The sequence below is a fragment of the Rhincodon typus genome, chromosome 7 (genome assembly GCF_021869965.1).
Source record: "Rhincodon typus isolate 14 chromosome 7, sRhiTyp1.1, whole genome shotgun sequence".
Lineage (NCBI taxonomy): Eukaryota > Metazoa > Chordata > Chondrichthyes > Orectolobiformes > Rhincodontidae > Rhincodon > Rhincodon typus.
In genome coordinates this window covers 23001377-23010013 of record NC_063338.1, presented here as the reverse complement: position 1 = coordinate 23010013, position 8637 = coordinate 23001377, and the positions used below count along the sequence as shown (strand labels likewise).

The 8637-nt window shown below is 39.4% G+C and overlaps 1 long non-coding RNA gene across 1 annotated transcript; it reads right to left on the bottom strand.

Moving 5' to 3' along the window:
• Positions 1–388: 388 nt before the first annotated feature.
• Positions 389–5925, bottom strand: LOC125483489. The gene is made up of 3 exons (XR_007262454.1): positions 4300–5925; positions 3093–3165; positions 389–1276 (listed from the first exon to the last, which is right to left on the bottom strand). It is a non-coding gene; the product is annotated as an uncharacterized LOC125483489 (long non-coding RNA).
• Positions 5926–8637: the final 2712 nt, after the last annotated feature.

Sequence of the window (8637 nt, the reverse complement as noted above, 5' to 3'; positions counted from 1 at the left end):
TGCTTTGTTTTGATTACATTTCCACTACTTGAAATATTGGAAAATCTCAAAAGCAGAGGAAACTGTGCACTCCAGTATTTTGTTTCCCTATCAATCACTGGGGGCCTCATACTGCATCAATGGTATTACTTTAAAAGCCCCTTTTCTTCCTCCTCTCTCTCCCCATTTTAAACCAAACTTAAGGACTTGATCATTGAGTTTAATAAAAATGGAAACAAATAAACGGCCTTTCATCAATGTTTCTCTCTTCTTCCCTCCATTACACCATGTTCTGTCATAACCTTAACATCACAGTAGATAAAAGTTTTTACAAAGAAAACTTTGATCGTACTTTGAACAGTCTAAGGAAGGACCTAATAGATCTTTGTGAAAGATAGTCACCATAGGGAACTTGAGAAATGTACTTTATTTGTTCAGTAATATATATCACTAGTACAGTCAGCATTTATCGCGTCTTAATTGTCCTTGAAATGGTAAGAACATTGAAACATGGAAATAAATAAAGATGAGGAAGGGAAAGCTTGAAATGATGCATAAATTCTGACTCATGTCTATTCTATGTAAAGTTTTTTCAGAGACTAGGCGAACAGTTTAGAATTTGCTTAGCAGAATTTTATGCAAATTGATCATTTTGCATGAAATATGAAAAGAAAAAAATCAGGTTGGATTAATTAACAGTAAGAAATTCTAGGAAAATAAACATGTTACTATGAGATGATAAGGTTAGAAAATCCAATCCACTTTCAACTCATTGTCCACACAGGTTTTCAGTCTGGTAGTGTAAGTCTGCACTCACCTCCTAAATTCTCAAATTGTGATCGGTGTAATGCAGGAGCTAAGGGTGATATCACCACATTGTAGATACGATCTGACAAAATGTTGAACTTCCTGCAAATAAAGTACAAAACTCCAAGACCTTATAAAAAAAAAACTAAGGTAGGTGCAATATTATTACAAATGCCTGAAAATAGTAACAGCAGCTACATCAGTGGACCACCTTTCCAAGTTTAAATCCCAGTGCCAATTATCTTAACGTAAGAACCATCAGGCATTATTACATTGACAGAATGAGATCAAAACTCAACCATCATGGCAAGCAAACAGATCTTATTCAAGGTGTTATAAGAACAACACAAGATGAGAGAGTGTGATGGTGTCCTCTGATGGGGTGCGGTCCTTCATCATTTGGTATTCTTGTTCAAGCGCCATCCCCAGAAGTAGGAGCCAAATATCTAAATGAGAATAATTTGTTGTCTGCTCCACCACTTAACAGCAACTGAAAAGAACAAAGAAAAGTTACTGGATCTCCTCATTTTTGATGCAAGTTTGCAAAATTTTCACAGGTCACTCAGTCTTTCCTGTATAACTACCCAGATTGTGTCCCGATAAGCAATTTTAGGAGCGAACCCTTTCAATGTCAAATTTCATAATCTACTCAAATTAGTTGTGTAACCTTCACCGTCAGTTTCTACCCTCTTGAGTCACTGAAATTTTCATCACTTAAGTCATCTGAGGGAGATTCAGTAGAACTGAAAGCCTTTGCCAGTTACAGGTTCCTTTTAAATGATGAGGATTTTACGTCCAAATACACACCATCCTCTAGGTAAAGAAAAGTTTCCCTTATGTCTTGAATGGCCTCCTGCTTCTAATCAACCTGGCCAGAGACTGCAAACCTTTAGAGCAGGTGGGTCTTCTTGCTCAGAGGCAGGAACACTATCACAGCACCACAAGAGTTTCCCTCAAGCTTCCTATAGTCAATTAATCTGGAATCTTATTTGAAGTTAATAAGCGTGCAGATGACACCAAAATAGATGGTGAAGAAGGTTATCTAAGATTACAAAGGGATCTTGATCAATTGGGCCAATGGGCTGTGGAATGGCAGATGGAGTTTAATTTGGATAAATGCGAGGTATTGTATTTTGGTAAAATGAACAAAGGCAGGACTTATACAGTTAATGGTAGAGACCTAGGGGGTTCAGGTGTAATAGTTCTTTGAAAGTTGTCTTGCAGGTAGACAGGACTGTTAAGGAGTTGAGACATCATGTTGAGGCTGTACAGGACATTGGAGTGGTCACCCTACTATAGGAAGGATGTTATTAAACTGGAGAGGGTTCAGAAAAGATTTACAAGAATTTTGCCAGGACTGGAGGGTTTGAGTTATAAGGAGAAGCTGGGACCTTTTTCACTGGAGCGTGAGGGGTATAGATAAGGTGAATAGCAAAGGTGTTTTTCCTACGGTGGGGGAATTCAAATCAAGGGGATGTATTTTTAAGGTGAGAGGAGAAAGATTTAAAAGGGGCTCGAGGGGCAACTTTTTCCACATTCAAGGTGTTTCATATGTAGAATGAACTACCACAGGAAGTGATAGATGCAGGTATAATTAAAAAGACATTTGGCCAGGTATGTGAATAGGCAAGATTTAGAGGGATATAGGCCAAACACAGGTAAGTGAGACTAGTTTAGTGTGGGAAACTTGGTTGGCATAGATGAGTTGGACTGAGGGGTCCGTTTCCATGCTGTATGACTACGACATCAGCTCTAATGAACCATTCTTCATTGGGGAGACATCAGAGGTAGGTTCTTTACTCAGAGAGCGGAGTCAGCCTCATTAGGGGCATTTAAGTGCCTATTAGATAGACGTGAGGATTAGGGTAAAAGTTCGGCACGGCTGGCAATTTCAAAGCCCTCCTAAATTCATGCCCATATTTTTTCTACAGTATTCTAACCAGGTTTCCATTCCACTACAGTACTAAAATGGCTCAAAGAAAACACACAAATGAATTGTTATAGTACTGTAGCTTTTAGACTAAATGACTCATCAAAAAGAAAAAGAAAAGTGAACTATGCTGATTTTTGCACAACAGCATTTGATAATGAGCAAGAGATTGAACCCATCTAAAACTTTTATTCCCTGGAAACTGTCATCCTGTCAGCTTGACAGAATGCAACAACTTCCCTATTATTTACCTCTTATTGTTAAGACTTTCAAATGAACATGCATATAGAACCAGTAAGAGAACAACAGAAAATGTAGGTTTCTGTGACAATTTGCAAGGTATTTACTAAGTTAGGTACTCAGGTTTTATGCTTACCCCATTCTCTGTCCAGTCTACACAGAGTACTCTGTCTTCATGGGCATTCAAATCATAAAGTGGAGCCTTGCAACTAAAACAGAAAAGTTAGATGAAGTAATTTATATTCCTCAATAACTAAGCAAACAGTAGGCCAAAGTGGGGATTCAGAACATTACCAATTCGACTCTGAACAGCCATCTTCCTTCATTTAAATTAGGTGACTGTTTTAAGAAAGATTACAGATCAGCATCCACGTACCTACTCTTAATGTTTACTGAACCAGACTCTTTTAGTGTCCGACAGGGCCGAGCAGAATCGTAAGTTGAGGTTGTGGATCCTGTGAAGAATGAAAAGTAGAAAAGGTCCTTTGCAGATTTGGGAGAGGGAGGCTGTGTGCTCGAGAAGCCGCAGAGAAAAACATTTTTGGAGGATTTGAATGTTCTGTATATAGCGGTCGTCACGGTCAGGGCCAAATTGGGATGGCCTGAATGTAGATTGCAGTCCATTTGGGATGATCCGGTTCCATAGGCAGGTACTGAGAAAGGCAATGTGGCTGCAGTACCTGGTCGAGCAGTTTCAGGGCCGAAGAGATTAGCAGAGGGATGCAGTGGGTTATAACGCACTCAGAGATAGTAGGAACTGCCGATGCTGGAGTCTGAGATAACATGTGGAGCTGGAGGAACATAGCAGGGCCAGGCAGCATCAGAGGAGCAGGAAAGCTGATGTTTTGGGTCTGGACCCTTCAGAAATGGAAGAAGGGTCCTGACCCGAAACGTCAGCTGGCTTGCTGTGTTCCTCCAGCTCCAAACTGTCGTATCACAATGGTATCTTGAGAACATGCATTTTAAAATCATTTAGTGGTTTTATACCAAAGGTCTGGAGTAGAAAATGGAAGGTCGTGTGCGCAGTGATCACTGTCAGGAATATACATCTGGGCACCAAGGATGAAGTCAGTTCAATATTTGAACACATGCAGAATAGACACTTAGCTGACTTGGCATGAAACACTTTCTTCACCACAAAAGAATAAAAATGCATGGTAGCTAGGCTAACATTCTGGAGACTAATTTTCTTCCTGCCACTGTAAAATAATCCTCAGTATAACAAGGCATGTATAGTTCTAATGTTGTTCTACTACTGGAAGTGGTTAAAGAGATGACAACTTTTGAGATTTGAATCTCCCTCCTGTGGATCTGTCTTACCACCCAGTTAATTCTCAAAATACCTTCGTACATCCCAGAGCTTGACCAATTTGTCAAAAGAGCCTGAAATCAACTGATTCTCATGGGTAGGTGACCATTTGACTGCTGTTACCCAGCCATTGTGTGAAGTTAGGGAGAACAGCACCAGAGATCCATCTGCAAAGACAGAGAGGAGAAAGTAATTGGGTGCCATTAAACAGTTCTGGTTTATTTTGCCAAAAACGCTATATACCGTAGATAGGAAAGAATAATTTTGATAGTCTGCTGACACTAATACCTGGATTTACACGAAGAAATCTCAATCCAGATCACAAAATCTATAATTGGGCTTTTGATTTAGTTGTCATTGTCTATAAGAGACTATCAGAATCGGGTCTTCTGCAACAAAACAAAAAACAACCCAAAAGGCGGCAGAGTTGTTTTCATGATATCACAAAACTCAGAAATGGCTGAGACATTGCGAAATTTGATCCAGTCACAGTGGCTGGCAATAGATCTGCATTAGCTGGTAAATGAAACAAAGCACTTCTCATTACAATTTTCTGGCAGGATTGTAGTTGGTCCCTATAACTTATCTGAGCAAACTCTGACCAAGGAATGAGTTCAATTTACCAGAGTCCCTGTTCCTAACTGCAAACTACTGGCCTCCATCAGTAAGTTCACTTGGATAACCAAAGTACAAAGTATATTGCGTACTTTCGTCCTTGAAAGTATGAGAAGGAATGTAATACTCATAGGGGAAAGACATCTCCTCAGACTTGGAGGGGTGCATTCAGTTGTTCTGGTCCATTTGGATATCAATGACATAGTTTGAATCAGGAATGATGCTTTACAGAGAGGCTTTGAGGATTTAATGCTGAAATTGAAATGCAGATCACTGAAGGTAATCATGGCTGGATTATTATCTGAGCAATGTGTCAACTGGCACAAGGTCAAGCAGATTAGTGAAAGAGAGATTTTTGAATGATGGGGCACTCACTAAAGAGGGACCTATTCCATCAGGATGAGATTAACTTAAACCAGGCTGCAACAAGTGCTCTGTATAACTATGGGTGTCAACAAGACATTAAACTAACAGAGATTCAGGTGAAGGGAAATTTTAAAATCCAATGAGATAAGTCAAGGTAAAGGAACAGTGTAGCACTCTGAGTAAACACAGGCAGAGTTTATTTGGCATCAGCAAGCAAGTTCCATTCAGGGAATAACTGCTTAGAGAAAAAAAAATCAAAATTAAATAGTCTTTATCTATGTGGGCAAAGCAGCTACAGTAAGACAGATGATCTAGTGGCACAAGGAGTATTAAATGGCTTCGATTTAATTAGCATTACGGAAACAAATATTCCAGGATACACTATATTTTAGGAAGACAAAAGGGATCCAGATGATTAGTAAGAGACAGAAAACACTACTGGGGTTAGTTTACAGGTCCATACTGTAGTTACATAGTTGGACAAAGCATTAACAAGAAATTAGTGGAGCCGGTAACATTGTCCCAAATTGAAAAGGTTGATCTGGAAGATGAGGTTGTAGAAGCTTTTCTTGAGAATCATAAAAACAAATAGACTAGGGTGAAAGCTATTTTAGATGCAGTATTGTGTAATGAGGCAACATAATAATATGAGAATTCACTGGAATATGTCACTTTCAAATTTTCCCAATCAGAATCAAGAATCTTAAACTTACTTAAAACCAAGATTGGCTAAAAAAACTTTGGCAACAAATTAAGCGGGAAATATTTAAAGAAATAAAGTTTTCAACAAAACATATTCCAAAAGCACTTGATAATCTATTAGAGTCTGAGTTTTACAGCACAAAAAGAGACCCTTCAGTCATTAAATTTCTATCTATTCTAATCAATTTTCCTGCAGCCTTGTATGCAACAATGTTTCAAGTACTCATCTGATTAGTTCTGAAACATCTTGACAGTCCCTGCTTATACTACCCTTCTAGGCAGTGAGTTCTACGTATTCAAAACCCTCTGGGTGTAGAGTCAAACAGCACAGAAACCGACCCTTCGGTCCAATTAGTCCATGCCTGCCTGCACCCATCACTTCTTCTGGAAGTTCATTCCACCCACAAACGACACAAAAAAAAAACTGCTCGAGTCTTTTCAAAATCTTTCTCCTGACCATAAAAACATGCCATTCACCTTATCTATACACCTCTATAAGGTCACCTCTTATATTCCAGTGAAAAAAATCCCAGCGTCTCCAATAATAGGCTGACCAGAACAGGCCTCAACATAACGGCCCAACTCCTATACTCGAAAGTCTGAGCAATGAAGGCAAGCATACTAAACGCCTTCTTAACCACCCTGTCTGTAGGTGAAATGGGTTTTCCTCAAAGCCCCTCTAAATCTCCTGGTTACTGACCCATCTACCCAATCTAACTCTGTATACCTCAGTCAGAAGTCCCCTTAGTCTTCTCTGCTCTAAGAAAAGCGACCCCAGACTATCTAGTTTTTCCCCAAATGAATCACTCCCACCCAGCCAACATCCTGGTGCATCTGCTCTGCACCCTCTCTAGTGCAGTCACATTCTTCCTATAGTATGGCGACCACAACTGCACACAGACTAACATTACAGCTATACAGCTCCATCAGAAACTCCTTGCTCTTGTATTCAATGCCTTAACTAGCAAAGGTATGTAACCTAGATGATGTCGTAATCATCTCATCGACACATCCTGCTGTCTTCAAGGATCTCTGGACATGCGCAGCAAGGTTCTTTTGAAACTGTTCCCAAAATGTGTCACCTCTCACTTTTCAGGATTAAACTGCATTTGCCTTTGTTGAGTCCGTTTAGATCATCTTGTTGTCTAAGGCTTTCCTCCTTGCTATTTACTAAACCACCAATTTTCATGTCACTTTAAACTTATTGATCATATCGCGTACATTACTGTTCACAGGGCTTCCAGTAACAACAACAACCTTGGACTATCCCCTCTGCTTCCTGCCACTAGGTTATCCTTATTTATACACCCAGTCACTGAAAAATTCGATCAAATTTATTAGAAATGATCTCCCCCCTTGCAAAGCCATGCTGACTATACTGGATTAATCCTTACCTCCCCAAGTGGGGATTCTGTCGCTCAGAATTTTTTCCAAGTCTCTCAACTACAGACGTTAAGCTCACCCCTACAATAATGGTACTAAATTAGCTGTCCTCCGACACCCCTTCTGTGGCCAGAGAGGATTTGAAAATTAATGTCAGAGTCCTTGCAATCACCTCCTACAGCAGCTAGGGAAACATCTCATCCTGGTCTGGGGATTTATCCACTTTCAAGCCAGCTAAAATGACTAATTTCTCCTCTGTCGATGTTAATTCACCTAAGTATGTCATAGCACCCTGTCTCACCCACCCCTGAGTTCTATTATCCTTCTGTACAGTGAACACTATTAGATTAACAGAACAGGCCTATAAATTATAAAACGCAATAGCAAGGCAGAGGATTTGGAATCAAATAGCCAGCAATAAACTGATAAGGGAAACAAATGAAAATTTTGCCTGGAATATAAAAATATATTCCAATAAGCACTTTAGAATCTACTGGAGACTGAGTTTTAAGAGCATAAAGGGAACATTCAGCTTCAACTATCCACAAGAGTCATCAAAGTTCCATCTATTCTATTGATATTCAAGAACTTTCACAAATAGGAGAAATCATGGGGCTGAGAAAATAATAAGGAACTGAACACATACTTTGTGCTTGTTTTCACAGAGAAGACAATAGCATTGCAGAAATGAAGGATCATCTGGGAACTAAGAGCTTGGAGAAACTTCAGGAACCAAAATCTGACAAATTGCAGGGGCTTGATGGCCAATGTCCTAATGTATCCGTTATCTCTGCAACTATGTTTTTGCACAGTCTCTCTGATTTGGGAACAGCCCCATTAGAATAAAAGTTGTCAATGTAACGAAAACAAAATATTAAAAGCCAGTCAGCCAGACACCAAATATCGGGAAAATGTCAGAACTTATTATTAAAGGGGAACCAATAGAGCCAGTATCCAGGTTTTTCAAGACATTCAATAAGGTGCACACATTAAGTTAACAGGCAAGAAAAGAGTTCATGGATTTGGGGGATAATATATTAGCATGAATAGATGATTGGTTAATGGACAAAATGCAAACAGTCTGCGTTGACAGACTGTGACTGATGGAGAGCCAAAAGGATCAGTGTTGGGGCTTCAGCTATGTACAACCTATATTAATGACTCAGAATGTGGGAAAATTAATTTGTCCATGTTGGCCAAAAGAATAGAAAAGCATAAGTGTCTGCAACTTGTATTCAGGGAGACTTCAGTATGTTTGTAAAAGGACCACAAAAGATAGCATCAAAATTTAGGAGATTGGAGTACA